At 41.8% G+C, this 16,332-nt stretch overlaps 1 pseudogene; it reads left to right on the top strand.

Annotated features, from left to right (window-relative positions):
* Positions 1-534: 534 nt before the first annotated feature.
* LOC113253620 (heat shock protein HSP 90-beta-like) lies at positions 535-1,822 on the top strand (annotated as a pseudogene).
* The last annotated feature ends 14,510 nt before the right edge of the window (positions 1,823-16,332 follow it).

Genomic DNA, 16,332 nt, shown 5'->3' with positions numbered 1-16,332 from the left:
AAAAAGAATCCCACCCCTACTCCCACTGTCCCCCGAAAAAAGAAAAATCCCTAGGAGGACAAATTAAAACCATACATATACACACATCTATATTTATAAGATTATATCACCTTGAAGAAAAAACATGGAAAGATTCATAATCTATTTTTAACATGGTTATGTGCACATGGAAGGAAAGGAGAGGGTGGGGAAAGAATGACGTGGGTGATGAGGATAAGGAAAGTGGGGAATAACAAAGCAAAAAGGAGAACAAAAGATGCAAATACTTCTGATTACACTTAGGAATTTTAATAAATGTATACATGTAGAAAGAAAGCTTAAAAATAAAATGTATGAACAAAGGAAAACAATATATCTCTCTCCATAGAGAAAGATCCAAAATAAAATAACTGGAATCTGAATTTAAAAGTGGATGCAGAGAATAATGCCCTGTGACCACATGCAAAGGTGATTCAACCTTAGGAAATACATCAACATAATTCAATATATGATGTTAACTAATGAAAAGTCACTAATCTTACATGAGAATAAATACATGTTCTTATTACCAATGACTGGGAAGACTACTTGGCAGTCAAGCACTTCTCTGTCGCAGGTCAGCTGGAATTCAGGGCCTTGCTGTTCATCCCCTCCGGGGCTCCTTTCAACCTCTTTGAGGACAAGAAGAAAAGGAACGTTGAGCTCTATGCCCACCAGGTGTTCATCGCGCAGAGCTGTGATCACTTTTGCTGCCAGAGTGTCTCAGCTTCACCCGTGGTGTGGTTGACTCTGAGGACCTGCTCCCGAGCATCTCCCTAGAAATCCTCCAGCAGAGCAAAATCTTGAAGGTCATTTGCAAAAACATTGTAAAGGAATGCCTTGAGCTCTCCTCGGGAGCTAGCAGAAGACAAGGAGAACTATAGGAAATTCTACGAGGCCTTCTCCAAAAACCTAAAGCTTGGAATCCATGAGAGCTCAACTCATCGGCACGGCCTGTCTCAGCTACTGCACTGTCACCCTTCTCAGTGTGGAGGTGAGATGACTTCTCTTGCAGAGTATGTCTCCGGGTGATGGAGACCCCGAAGTCCAGCTATCATATCACTGGTGAGAGCAAAGAGCAGGTTGCCGGCTCTGCTATTGTGAGGCGAATGCAGAGTGGGGCTTCAAGGTAGTGTGTATGACGGAGCCTGTTGCCAAGTGCTGTGAGGTGCGGCTCAAGGAGTTTGATGGGAAGACTCTGGTCTCGGTTACTGAGGAGGGCGTGGAGCTGCCTGAGGATGAAGAGGAGAAGAAGAAAAAGAAGGAGAGCAAAGCCCAGTCTGAGAAGCTCTGCAAACTCACGAAAGAAACCTTGGATAAGAAGGTTGAGAAGGTGACAGTCTCCAGCAGGCTGGTGTGACTGCAGTGTGACTAGCTGCAGTGTGACTAGCACCTGTGGCTGGACGGCCAACATGAGAGGATCACGACGGCCCAGGCTCTTGGAGACAATGCTGCAATGGGCTACACGATGGCCAAAAAGCACCTGGAGATCAACCCTGACCACCCCGTTGCGGAGATGCTGTGGCAGAAGGCGGAGGCCGACAAGAGTGACAAGGCTGTCGAGGATCTGGCCGTGCTGCTGTTTAAAAGGGCTCTGCTTTCTCTGGCTTCTCACTGGAGGATCCCGAGACTCACTCCCACCGCATCCACCACACGATGAAGCTAGGCCTGGGCACTGAGGAAGATAAAGTGACCTAAAGTGACCGCAGAGAAGCCCGTGCTGCTGTTCCTGATGAGACCCCCCCCACCCCAGCCCACCCCTGAGGGTGACGAGGATGCCTCTCTCATGGAAGAGGTGGATTAGAAGTTTCTACCTATAGACCTTGTGCCCCGTGAATAGTGTCCCCATGGCTCCCCAGCAGCCCGGAGTGGCCCCAGTTCACCTGGTTCCCTCTGCTGGTGTCTAGCGATTTTTTAATTTTTCTCCTGTCTTTGAGGCAGGATACAAGGGCCTCAAGCCCTAGCCTTTCCCATATTTGTTAAGGGGTTTGGCTGTGTATTGTAGGGTTTTTAGTTTATTTTGTTCTGAAATTAAAGTATACAAAATAGTTTTTTTTTTTTTTAAAGATTTTATTTATTTATTCGACAGAGACAGAGACAGCCAGCGAGAGAGGGAACACAAGCAGGGGGAGTGGGAGAGGAAGAAGCAGGCTCACAGCGGAGGAGCCTGATGTGGGGCTCGATCCCAGAACGCCGGGATCACGCCCTGAGCCGAAGGCAGACGCTTAACCGCTGTGCCACCCAGGCGCCCCACAAAATAGTTTTATAAAAAAAGAATAAAAATATGCTCCTAAAAAAAGAATAGATAAAATTCAGAAATCATTCTTAATATATAAAGAACTTTTAAAGCTGGTGAAAAAAAAATCAGCAATCCATTAAAAAATAAACAAAGGACGTGAACAGGTTAATTGCAGAGGAGGAAAAGCAAGTGGCCAATAAAAATATGAAAAAATCAAATTGTCACTAACTGGTAAAGGAGATCAAATGAGGAACCTGAAGCCTTCATCTGGTCATACCTGCCGCAAATATTCTCTTCTGGTCTGAGTCTGGCTTTCAAGATTGTAGAAGTTGTCTTTTTATTGACATACAGATTTTAAATGTTTCTCGCATATGCAGATTCATCATTCTTTTTATTTTTTAAAAGATTTTATTTATTTATTTGAGAGAGAGAGAGCACGAGCAGGTGGAATGGCAAGCCGAGGGAGAAGCAGGCTCCCCGCTGAGCAGGGAGCCCAATGCGGGGCTCGATCCCAGGACCCTGGGATCATGACCTGAGCCAAAGGCAGACGCTTAACCGACTGAGCCACCCAGGCGCCCTTTGTCATTCTTTTTATGAGTGTAATATTGTTTTATTCCCTTGAGATTTTAAAAAACTGAAGAGGTCATAATATCCAATGGGTTATATAATATCCTATATAATAACATTAACATATATAGTAACATTATAAATGATGGAAAGAACCAACATTCTCATCCCATGTCATTGACGGGAATGCAAACAACAGATTTTGAAATATAATGAGGCAGCAAATATCAAAACATTAAACATGTTCATCTTTTGAACTTGCAATCCCACTTGGAGGAATCTATATCACAGAAATAAATGAATCGGCAATGCAAGGATGTTTCTTGCAGCACTGTTTATAATATAAAACTGTGGGAAGTGGGGGAAGTGGAGGGAGCAGGGACAGCTGAACATCCATCAAGAATAGAATGGTATAAATTCTATGGGGATTTACAAAATGAGATGTTTTTTCCATTATTGATATGATATTTACACTGATTACTTTATATGGAGGGATATTCATACTATAATACTAAGTGAAGAAAGGAGGATACAGGATGTAATAGATAATGTGCTGGTTTTGCTGACCCAAGATTCGTTTACCTTTTTTGTAAAATAGGACCTGGGTTTTCCTTTTGGGAGTGTTTGTGTCACACACACACACCCTCACGGAATTCAAATGTTGCAGTCATTACTCCCAATGTGATGGTATTAGGAAGCGGGGCTGTTGGGAGGTAATAGCCCATGAGGGTGGAGCCCTCATGAATGGGATTAGTGCCCTTATAAGAAAAGACATGAGAGCTTTCTCTCAGTCCTTCTCCTTCTCCCTCCACCTCCCCTTGCTCCTCACTCCTTTTCCTCCATCTCTTTCTCTGTCTTTCTCTGCCTCTTTGTCTCTGTCTCTCATTCTCACTCCAAGACAGCCAGTTGCAAACCAGGAAGAGCGTCCTTACCAGATACCGGATCTTAAAGCACCTTGACATTGGACTTTCCAGCCTCTAGAATTGTGAAAAATAAATGCTTGTTGTTTAAACTCCTTGGTGTAGGATATTTTTATATGGCAGCCCAAACTAAGACAGGCCCCTGTTCTCAATCCATGTGTGCCCATGACACATGCCTGGAGAATCAGAGCATTCCTCCAGCCACAGGGATTGATTCAGGGATGAACATGTAATCTAATCAGAGGCAGTGAGTGCAAATCTCAGAACTTTCATTGATCCTGTTGAAAAAGAATCATACTCTCTTTTCTCCTGGGTTTGGAACTATAAAGATGTATAGTCAGAGCTGCGGCACCCCTTTGCCGCCACAGGAGAGACTTTCCCAAGAACGTCCCAATATAGAGAAAAACTGAAGCAAGACAAAGCTAGACCTGGGGCTGATTTTAGTCCCTAGATCCAGCTATGCTTGAAGCCAACCAATAAATGAACCAATAAATCCTCCCTTCTACTTAAACCGCTTTCTGTTTCTGTTAGTTGTAATCAAAAAGAGTCCTCATTAATATAGAGAATAATCTGGATAATTTGATTCTGCCTTTATAAAGCAGAACTTTTATAATTCTGCATTTGTGTTTGGATGGATGCACTCGCACGTATTTGTTTGGTGTGGAGGAGATACACTACCTTGTTAACATTGGGTTTCTCCGGGGGAGGGGATTGGAGAAGGGGAAGGGGTGTTGTACACCTCTGAAATGTTTGACTTGCGTACGAGTGTTTGTATCTTTTGTAATTTCAAAAAACCTTACAAATTAGAAAACAATGGATGTCATATATTTTGTGTTTTTCTATGGGATTTTATAGAGAGGGTAATGGTGCAAGTGACCTGGGAAAGAGAAAAGGGCTTCAATTTGATTCTACAAACATTTTTAAAGAATAATCGTATTAGCTGATGAAAACCTAGAAAAGATTTTCTGAGTAAATTCTTGATTTCAGAACTTAAATATGATTGATTAGTGCTCTTTATATCTTTATCTTGAATTAAAATGATTAGTGTTCTTTAAAATGGCCTTCCTCCTAGCTAGCCTGATGCACATATGACATTAATTCAATACATTTAGGAAAAGGAAACCGGATTTCTCCCTAATGATTAAAATACGTCCTCCTCCATGTTAAGAAAACAAAGTAATAAATATTTCACTATTGACCTGGAAATGTGTCTTTCTCAAATTCTAATTCTGAGTTAATAAACTGGAAGTTCTTATCATAGTTTATTTTGAAGTATGTTTTAAATGATTACTTAGGATAGCATTTGTGATGTTTTTCCACACTGTCATCTTTGATTTCTTGTTTATAAACGTCACCGAGTATCTGATCAGCCCCAGTGATCAAAATCTTGATGTTATAATTTTACGAAAACACAATTTGGAGGCATATGTTGTTATAGTACTTACATTTGCATTATTTAGTAAGATGGCTTTTTCCCTCCCGGGGGTTGGGGAAGGGAGATCGGTGGGAACATTAATGACATCGTGCAGAGGAAAACACTGTGACTCTTGCCTTTGAGTGGCATTTCACGGGTCCTCATCTCACAGCCCATTTTAAACCCAAGAAAGGTCACTTACTTTCTCTCACAAGCCTTTAACTCACTGGAGAGATGGGCTTAGCCAAAGATAAAGCTCCTGTGAATTGGTAACCTGGTTTTGGGAAAAGACTTACGTAGTAACTAAGGTGTTGGATAAACAGACACTTACCATTTATTTACAAAGCAGCCTCATAGCTCTGATTATTATATTGATTATTTCTTCACAGCACAGTGTAGCTGTCTTGAAGTTCCTTTTTCCAGGGAGAGGATCAGTTTAAACATAATTAAAAGTTGGGAATTGCTTTCTTGAATATGGGTATATCATGTTATTGGATCGTATCTGCAAACCCATATACCATGTTATGGGTAGAAATGATCATGTTTATCAGTAATTTCTGGGGGAAACAGGGCATTTTTAAAAGAATGGGATTTCTAATGAAGCATGTATGAAATATTACCCATTAAATCCATCAAAATGAAAATTTTGACAAGTGACAGTGAGTGAAATAAGTAAACCATGCCCTCTGAAAAAGCGCAAGAGGTAAATAATTTTTATGTTATAAAATCTATCCCCTAAGATGGCAAAATTGATTTTATTGATTTACAGTACCACCAACATTCTTGTAATGTAAAATTTAGTAGCTAGCTTGGGCATTAAATTTTAAACTCAGAATCACCATCAATCTTTTATTTAGATCTGATAAGCTTCAGGCATTTCTTCAACAGTGGAATCTTAATATGGTTCTCCCACATGGAGTAATTCACCTTCAGGATATTATGTCCTCTTTTACAAGTCTGTATGCAAAAGTATTACCTCTTACAATGGAAATCATGTACAACTAAATTTTTTTTTCCCACTTTGCATTGGAGTGAGGATTATGTTGCTTTGACTAACAACTTATATTTTTTTCCCTCGGCTTTATTAGCTCTAGCCAAGTCCTTCATTTTCATAAATAGAATTGAAAATGCTGTTCTTTTCATCTTCTGGGTTGAATTCTGGGTCATGCAAAGATTAAGTGAAGTGACTCCAAACCTAAAATCCTATAATTACAGAATCTCTGTTTAGGTTGGTGGTTGGTCTTCCTTTTCCATCTGCTTCTAAGTTGGGAAGAGAGCTCTCAACTACAAATTAAGAAAGTCTTGGCTTGTTCATCTGTGGTAAAGCAAACAGATTTGAAGAGGCCATCTATTTAGCTACCATTTGTTCTGTTTAATCTGAGATTAGGCCTAGGTTTACAAAAGAAACCTACTAAATTCAGAGTGGCCAGGATTCTTTAAGACAGCATTGCTTGATAGTAGTGTCTTCCTATGGCCTCTTTCGAGTGGTTTATAATGGGGGGGGGGTGTAAATACTTCAAGCTCTGACAAATTCGAAGATGCAGTTTTAGAAGGAATAGAAATATCTACAAATTGATCACATAACTTGAAGGACTTCTAAATGGTAGGACATGTTCCTTAACCAATTTTTAAAGAAGCTTGTACTAATTGCTCTGACGATCTGCTGAATGTGTTTTTACCACTGACCATCACCTGAGGAAAGACCATGTAACTCATTACTGTAATGGCCTGTGTAAAGAAACCCCATGGGGAGGGAAGACTTAGAGTTACAACCTCATTTCTAATTGGAATACGGTGACAAACTAGTCACAGATGGAGCAAGGAGCCAAAAGATCTGCTTGCCTGTCTGGGGCAATCTGTAGTCTGCAAAACTGTGCACTAACCTATGATGCAATTTTTACAGCCAGTTTGCAGGTTTAAATTCTGTGAAGTTTCAAAGGGACCTAAGAGAGGACATTTCCTAGGTTTAGAACATGGCAATTTGTTTTAAGAAAGACTACGATGGGGAATGTGATCTTCCAACTTGGAGACAGTATAAGTAATTAATTAAGGGTATTAGTTTAGTTTTGTTTTTATAACTCTGGTAAACTTAAAGGAATGTCTTGATGGTCACTGAAAGTGGGAAGCGTATATGATGCTGGGCTTTTCTGCCTGTTGCTTTCTCTGCTTGGAGAGCCTGCTGGGAGCAGGATGGTGAGTGAGAAGGAGTAAGGACTCAGGGCCAGGCGGACAGTCAGACCTGAGTTCGTATTTCAATTCTACCGTTACTGGCTGGGTGATTGTAAGCATGAAACTGTAACTGAGTCCAAGGTCATTCTGCTTGCCACATGACAGGCCAACAAGTTGAGAGCAAGATGTTGGGGTGAGGAAAGCAACTTTATTTGGAAAGCCAGCAAACCAAAGAGATGGGGGACTATTGTCCTAAAGAACCATCTCCCCTTGGCAAGAAATTTAAGCTTCTTCTATGTTAGCATAACGGAGAAGCAGAATGGGGTTGGAGTCAAAGGTGACTGATTATCTGTAGACATCCCAGGAAAGTCGTGTAACTTCTTTGACCTTGGTCAGTTGATCTTTGCGTACAGGAATCTGGTCATGTCGATCCTGTAAATCTTAAACAGAGCATAGTCATTTCTGTCCATATTTCCTTATCTCCTCGAGTGAGGTAGATTTTGGGTAAAAAGCAGTTTATGCACATCTTAGGTGTAAGCAGAAGATTTAAGCTACAGGTCACAGCAGCAAGGGAAATAGAAGCAATATGGAGTCAGATACGCTAAGTTTTTCCCTGTTACAAAACTTACCATCTCCGTTTCTTCAGGTGTTTAGTGGAATCAATGATAATTATACTGAGGGGATGTAGAGAGAACGAAGTAACAAATGCAGAGTGGCTAGCACATGGCAGATGCTCCAAAATGTTCCTTTACTTCTTTTTTCCCTATGTCTGTCTGCCTGGTAAATCACTCATCCTTCAGATCGACTCAACAATCCTCTTACCTTCCAGCCCTCAAGACTCCTCTCTTATCATGACCATGGAAATGTTGGACTATGGTTGGGATATTATTCCCAGATCGTCTTTGGAACATAGGACTGTGATCTCTCCAAAAGACACAGAACGGGGGCACCTGGGTGGCTCAGTCATTAAGCATCTGCCTTTGGCTCAGGGCGTGATCCCGGAGTTCTGGGATCGAGGCCCACATCAGGCTCCTCTGCTGAAAGCCTGCTTCTTCCCCTCTCACTCCCACTGCTTGTGTTCCCTCTCTCTCTGGCTGTCTCTCTCTCTCTGTCAAATAAATAAATAAATAAATCTTAAAAAAAAAAAAAGGCACAGAACGAATGGTCTTCATACAGCTAAGATCCCCTCTGAACCTGGAGTAGCAGACCACTTGGCTCTTCAAAGCCTTGGGCCCCTGAGTCAGTTAAGGAATTAGAACTCTTGTTCTTTTTTTTTTGTATAATGCAATCATGAGATCTTTAAAGTCAACGGACTAATAAAAAAGCCATGCCTTCATCATTAACCTCCCAACCTAATAACATCTTTGCTGAATGATCTTCCCAATCGATTTGCCCTTTGGTCTAATTTTCTGCTGTTTGCCTGACTGCGAAATCTGCAACATTTATGGCCCCCTGCCAGTCAGCATTCACAACAACTCAGGTTGTACTCTGGCCTTTGACAGACTCCGTTCTTCCATCTCAGATCTTCAGAGTGACCCTCGCACAGCTCTGCATAAGTTTCTTGTCATACTTCTCTGAAGAGGGACAGCCAGATCAGTAGTTTTAATCTGCTTTGCTACCAGAATTTGATGATCTGTCACAGTTCTTGCCCAATTCACCTAATCATTATCCCTCAAATGTTTTTAGTTTTGTTTCACGTATTGGATTAACTGGTTTAGGAACCCACCTCAGAGCTTAACTCTGAAGTACAACTTTAGCACCATTTTACTATACTTTTCTGCAGAGCGCATGCTTGTTTTATGATTAATGGTTAATCTAACTACATACATCTTTTGCAACCATCCTGCCAGATTCTTCCTGTATTTCCTACCTGGGAAGGTTTTTACTGGTAATCATTCTATCCTTAATCATCTCCCAAAGTCTTTGGTCTCACCAATCATTGCTCTTAACCTAGAGACCAAACATAGCGTACTCTAACTTATATTGAATAAGATGCTATGGTTCTTTGATATTCACTTGGGAATTCAGTCACTTGTAGATTTTCATAAAGCAAACTCTCCCTTCTACAGTTGGGAGTGTTTCTAAGTTGTTTATGTTAAACATTTCCCCCATCGTGCACGCTTTTCACATTAAATGAAGTAACCTGTTTAAATCAGTGTTCTGTTGTGTCAATGATGTTATCACTTGATGGTGTAGGTCAGGGTTGGCAAACATTTTCTGTAAAAGGCCAGGGAATAAATACTTTGAGCTTTGCAGGCCGTACAGTCTCTGTGGCAGCTGCCCAACTCTGCCATGGCAGCCGTCAGACAATTTGTAAGTGAATGAGTGTGCATGGCTGTGAGCCAATGTAACCACCTATAGAAATCAAAATCTGAATTTCATATAACTTTCACGTGTCATGAAGTATTATTCTTTTCGTTTTTTCTGACCAGTAAAAAAATGTAGCAACCATTCCCGGCTATGAGCCGTACAAAAATAGGCAGAGGGCTGGATTTGCTCTGTGGCTGTCGTTTTCTGGCTGTAGTATAGTTTATGGTCAGGAGCAGATCCAGGTTTTCTGGGGAGTGAACCCTTTATAATTTGGGCTCCCTTGTGTAAGAAAAAGAACGCAAAATTACAAACACAAAACTGGATACAGGGCTTTGGGAGGGACTCACACCCATGAACTGTCCTTGAAAATTGAGCCTCTTTGGTGTCCTGGTTCATCTGCCTCTGGTGATAATTGGACAATTCTGCTGCAGAATGTCCCAGACCCAGCTCATTACTGGAGACACCAAGAGAGCTCTTCTAACAAGAGTTTCCAAAGCCCTGACAGATCGTCTGAATTAGAATCTCTGAGGATAGACCCTAGGAATCACCTGCCTTGCAAAGTTCTCTAGGTAACGCTACTAGGCTGCCAGGTTAGAAACCACTATTCACTAACGATTTTATAGTAGCGAATGAGTCCATTAGAATGAATACCACAAACACATTATTGCCTTAATTGAGTAGCTCGTCCAGAAATGGGTTTTAACTATCATTATTGAGCCATTGCTCAAATGCGTTTTATCAAGAAAATCCTATTGTAGAATTGTCTCAACAGAGATATATACATACTCCTATGCTAGGCCAGCTACTCTCTTTTTAGTGAAGGTGAGCCTAGCCATAGTTAACTGGCTCTTCACCATTTGGACTCAGTTTAATATTTTTATATATTAAGCTTTATTTTAAAACTGTTTTTAAAAATCTTAAATCGAGTTGGTATACATTTTAGATAATGCATAAAGCAAATAAATGGCTATCGAAGAACATCTGATACTTATGCCATCACAGCTGGGAGATGGAGTTTATAACCTAGGTATAAAGGTAGTAGCTGAGTCACTTGCCACTGCCACCATAATTGTCCAAATGGTAGAATTCTGTTTTTATATCCCTGAGAATTGTGCATCCTTTGAATTCTTCAAATAGAATACTATTTCCGCACTGCAGAGAGATCTTCTTAGTCAGAAATGGATAGTTCAATCTGTAGAGTCGGTAGATAATACCACATCCAGTCATGTATTAATTTGTTCGTTCATTCATTCATACATTCGGCAAGTATTCAGTGGGTGTCTGCAGTAGGCAGGGCACCATGTCCGCTAAGAAGCCACCTCTGCGGTCTTACAGCTTAGATCCTAATGGGGAAAAGGAAACAATAAGCAAGGTCATTTCACATGGTGATAAATGATGTGCAGGAAATAAAACTGGATGAAGCCATGGTGAATGTGGGGGGTGGGGGTGGGGAGGAGACCAAGGTGGTTACTTAGATGTTCAAAGGTGGTGGTGACATTTGAGCTGAGACCCATAGGGTGACAAGGAGTCTGAGCTGTGCTGTCCAGCACGGAAGACATTGAAGGTCTTGAAATGTGGCTGGTGAAATGATAATATTTAGGATATAATGGGCTAAATAAAATGTATTACTAAAATTAATTTCACTTGATTTTTTTTACCCTTTTAATGTAGGTACTAGAAAATCACATATGCGGTTTGCATTTTATTTCTATTGGATAGCACCGATCCAGAAAGAAAGTTAATTCAATTCCACTCCCCCCGCCTCCCCGGAGTGCACACATGCTCCCAGCAGCCTCGTGGATTGTGTGTGTTATGGGATTCTTAAGTGTTTTAGCTAAAATGTACTGAACAGTTACCACGTGCCAGGCACCGAGCAGAAAACCTTTACATTCATTCACTGGATTCTCGAGCTACCCTAAGGAAGAAATATTTACAACCGCATTTTACAGATGAGGAAATGGAAGTCGGGGGGGGGGGGGGGCAAGTAACTTCCTAACATGACAAGACTGGGGAGTAATGGCTTGAGAAGTCAAACCCAGCCGAGGTCTGATGCTGTAAGAGGCAAACAACTGCAATGGAGGAAAGAGGCCAGACTTAGATCACCTACAGGGTTTCCCACCGCGCCTTGCCCCGCCCCCAAACGCCCAAGCCCCGGGCTGCCCCGGGGCGCTGCAGCCACCTTGCCCCACTGGCCTCCCAACTCCTGCCCCTTGCGAGCTCGCCACGCCCCAGGAAGACACACGCCTCCCTCCCGCTGCTCAGTGTATTCCAGAGCCCACGCCCCACCTGCCGGGATTCCCAGAGGAATCCCCTCCGCTGTCTTCCATGGTTCAGGAAGAGGCCTTTCTAGGGCCCATTACTGCTGGGGATCATCTCACCATCTGGCAGTGACCAGGGAGTTTGAGTTTGGGAGTGTGTGTGAGAGAGAAGGAGAGAGTGTGCGTGTTGTGTGTCCGTCGCTCTTTAGGTACCGCTCTCTGCAGGGGGTGGTTAGGATCCCCACTGCCCCCACTCCCCAACTTGGGTGTCCAACATTTTCTTCCCAGTTGTAGGCAACTTCAGGCTGCGTCTACGGTAGGTTTTCTGACTGCAGTTATCCAGCTCCATGGCCGCAGCGTGGACAGTGGGGACAGAGTGCCAGACACAGAACCAGGCTGGACGCTAAGATGTCCCAAGCACCCAAGCAGCTATTCCTGATGCGGCCCCCCATTTTTCAGGTTGGCACTTGTTTCCTCTTCGGGATTTCTTAGGAGGGGTTGTGAATAGTCACCAGCCCTTGTGGAGGGAGCTGAGTGATACTGTGGCCTGACATGTCTTGTTAGAAATATTTATGGGACTGGACAGCATGAACAGGGAGTGAAAGGTTTCTTTTTTAAGGTATCCTGGTTTTCATATAAGGAGCCCTGGTTTGTTATGCCCAGGAAGACTTGAATCTGACTTACAGGACAGTGTGACTCATCCCGCGGGGACGGCTCCTTCTGCCACAACCAAGCAAATGATAGCCCCAGGACTCAAATGATTCCGTGAAGCGGTAGGATGGGGAGACAACGTAGGATTGCCATCTACTGCTAAGAAAATCCCCTCTTCCTTCTGACTCTTATTTTAAAATTCATTTTAGCCAGATCCACCTGTGTAATAGAGGCACCATGATTTATACCACTTGCTGTGGACCCCTTTATGTGTTTCTGTGGTAAATTTGCACCTATAAATGAACAAACTTTACATCAGATCAAAATGAGAGACTTCCAGCAGGATTTCACATCTGCCATCTTTTGTATCTGACCTTTTCTCTAAGAGCTGGAAGGCACGAAAAGAAAACACCAAAATCAAAACCAAAAAATCAAACCAAAACAATGGAAAGGAGGACTTGAATCCTTTTCTTGCCTTCTACGCAAAATTTGAGCATCATCTGCTTACGATTGGTGTATTATATATCTTTAGAAAAATTTTTCCTTAAACTCATTTCTTTTTGTACTTTATGACATTTCTGTGTAACTAAAATTAGAATATGAAAGAACTCGAAATTGGTGTTTACAGATTACCATCAAAACAGATTTATCCTGGGGAAGGATGAGCTGACGCGGTGAACCATTACATTAAGAGCTGGAGTAAAAACTCACTCAAGTCATCTTGAATTAATAAGGTAGCTTTTAGGAGATTACATTTTGTACTGATAAATGTTCACATGGCTTCTCCCTACCTCTCAGCTCTCCATGTATATTTTGACAGTTACATAGGTTCAGGTAAGGTGGGATGGATGGAAATTACGAAGGCGGGTATGGGATCTCCTTTGTTAATCCTGTGGTTTTAGAAAGTACTTACAAATTGCAAAGGTAATCAGATTTTTAAAATTCTCACCACTCTTTTTTTTTTTTTTTAAGATTTATTTATTTATTTTTGAAAGAGTGCCTGAGCCGGAGGGAGGGACAGAGGGAGAGGGAGAGAAACTCAGCGGACTCCCTGCTGTAATAGAGCCCAATACAGACTTGATCTCAAGACCCTGAGATTATGACCTGAGTTGAAATCAAGAGTCAGATGCTTAACCAACCGAGCTACCCAGGTGCCCCAAATTCTCACCTTTCTTAAAGAATTCCTTCTGCTCTTGAGAAAAAAAACTTGGCAGCCAGAAACAGACAGGGGTCTTCTAAGACAGAAAGGAGGAAAGAAATTATTTACAAATGATTCAGACGTCGTGTCCTTTGCTTTCAAGTTATAAATTTTTAATGGGTGTTGTGTCAGTCAATATGCTCAGTTCCTTTTTCTCACTTTTCCTTGTTATTCCTATTATGTATGTCTTACACCTGTGGTAGTTGTCCCACAGTTCTTGGATATTCTGCTCTTTTGTTTGTTTGTTTTTCCCAGTCTTTTTTCTCTTTGTCTTTCAGTTTCAGAAGCGTCTCCTGATATATCCTCAAGCTCATTGATTCTTTCCTTGGCTGTGTCTGGTCTACTAATGAGGCCATCAAGGGTATTCTTCATTTCTGTCACAATGGTTTTGATTTCTAGCATTTATCTTTTGTTCTTTCTTAGAATTTCCATCCCTTTGCCTATAATTACCCATCTGTTCTTGCATGTTGTCTACTTTTTCCATTAGAGCAGTTAGCGTCATTGTTTAAAATTTCCAATTTGATATTTCCTACATCCTGCCTTATTGGAGTCTAGGTTTGATGCTTGCTGTGTCTCTTTAAACCATGCTTTTTGCCTTTTAGTAGCCTTGTAATTTTTTATTGAAAGCCAGACATGATTATCAGGTGAAAGGAACCCGGTACTGGTTCCCGCAGAGGTTTCTGCTTGTGGGTTCCTAATGTGGTAAGTTGTAATTCTCTGTATCTACCTGTGTGTCTGCCTAATTTTGAGGACAGCATTTTGCCCTGTGGCCACAATTCTCTGACAGATCTAAGAAGACTTGTTGATTTTTTTAAAGCTTATTCAGCTTTTTATTGTCAGCATAGAGTGATAACTTCTAAGCTCCTTATATACCGGATCAGAAACTGGAAGCCCTTATTTAATTCTCTTTGGTTGAAAAAAAAAATGGGAACCTTCTGGTTAATTTACAGGAAGAAAATAATAAGAAAAAAAATTTATTGAAACTCATGGGATAGCTCTCAGAATTGCATGAAGACATATGCAGGCAAGTTGTGGGAAGTTCAGAATCTAGAGAAGCTCCATGCTTGCAAGCCTACCTCGGGTCACCACCCCCAGGGAGAGCAGTCCTACCAAGGTTCAGTGGGAGAGGTCCTTCCTAAAAGGAAATTTGGGGTACTGCTAGAAGAAAGAGGGGGCTGCACTAAAGCACCTTTGTCCAGGGAAAGAGGAAGCCAAGCAGCTGCTGAAGTTCTGGCTCAGTCTCCTAGAATTCCTATCCAGTGTCAGAATTCTGTGTAGTCTTAGGATTTTTAGTTATCAGGGGCTTAATCTCTATATGGAAATTATATAAACTTCAGTGATATGGGAATGCCACTTGTTATTTTAGATTTCTTTCACCTGACATAAATTCTAAATATTCATGTTGTGTTTCTGTCCATCTGTATTAAGTCAACATTAAGGGGAAACAAATTTCTAGGTAATTCTCTTTCTAATGTTTCTTTTTTGCTTTGCAATAGAACCAAACTCTCGGAAGAAGCTGCCTGATTCAGAACCTGCTTTGTCTTCCAAGGAAAATTAAAGGTAAAAAAAATCAGAAGCCCAACAGACTATCCACCAATGATTGGTTGGGAGATTAAAGAGCTATGGCTTCCCATTGCCAGAACTTTTGATCACCATCTTTTTCTGTTTGCCTGCTGTATCAGTTGCAGACAACAGAATCCACTCAACCTAGTTGGGGCCGAAGGGGATTTATTACAGGTATTGGTTGGCTTACAAAATTGGAAGTATTGGAGTAGGCTCAAGGTTGAGCTTCCTAGAACAAGAGTTATAATACCTCTGCTGTGAGACCTGAAAGGAAGTGGCAGAATCAAGATGCTGACGAAGCCCTTAAACTAATGTAGATAGTCTGGCTCACACTTTTTTTTTTTTAAGTAATCTCTACACCCAACGTGAGGTTTGAACTCATGACCCTGAGGTCAAGAGTCGCATGGTCTTCCAACTGAATCAGCCAGGCGCCCCTGGTCTGGCTCACACTTTGAGAAAACTGACTTGAGGCGTAAACAGGGCAAGAGAAGTCAGCAAAGGCAATTGTGAAACAGTAGCCGGAGAGGTAGGAGGGAATCCAGGGACTATGGGGTCCTAGAGGACAAGGGGAGAGTTTCAGGAGAAGGGAATGGCAAACAGGATCTAAAAAACGTCCATCAGCCAAGGAGGTTGTTGGAGATCATGTAAGAACCATTCTAGTGAGACTAATGAAGCCAGAATGCAGTGGGTGAATGAATGAGTGGGAGGTATGGAAACAAAGACGGTGTACACACCACTCTTGCAAAAAGCCTGGCTGTGAAGGAGAAGAGAGGGTGGTGGTTGTTAGAGTGTGACATAGTGGGGAGAGGGTGACTTTCTTTATTTAGAAGATGGGAGATACTAGTGGTACATTTTTAAATGTTTGTAGGAAGAACCCTATCGAGTAGAAGTAGTTGAACATACAGGAGAACAATGTGTAATAATAGTGTGGTTGCTGAAGCGATGGGAAGTGGTAGGATGGGAGATTTGAGGAGTGGGAGGGAGTGGGCAGGTCTGAGATATGAAATATCTGCAGTGGGGAGCCG

The sequence above is a fragment of the Ursus arctos genome, unplaced genomic scaffold (assembly GCF_023065955.2).
Source record: "Ursus arctos isolate Adak ecotype North America unplaced genomic scaffold, UrsArc2.0 scaffold_20, whole genome shotgun sequence".
Lineage (NCBI taxonomy): Eukaryota > Metazoa > Chordata > Mammalia > Carnivora > Ursidae > Ursus > Ursus arctos.
Note: the sequence above shows the minus strand (reverse complement) of the source record. Positions and strands in the feature narration are given on the sequence as shown.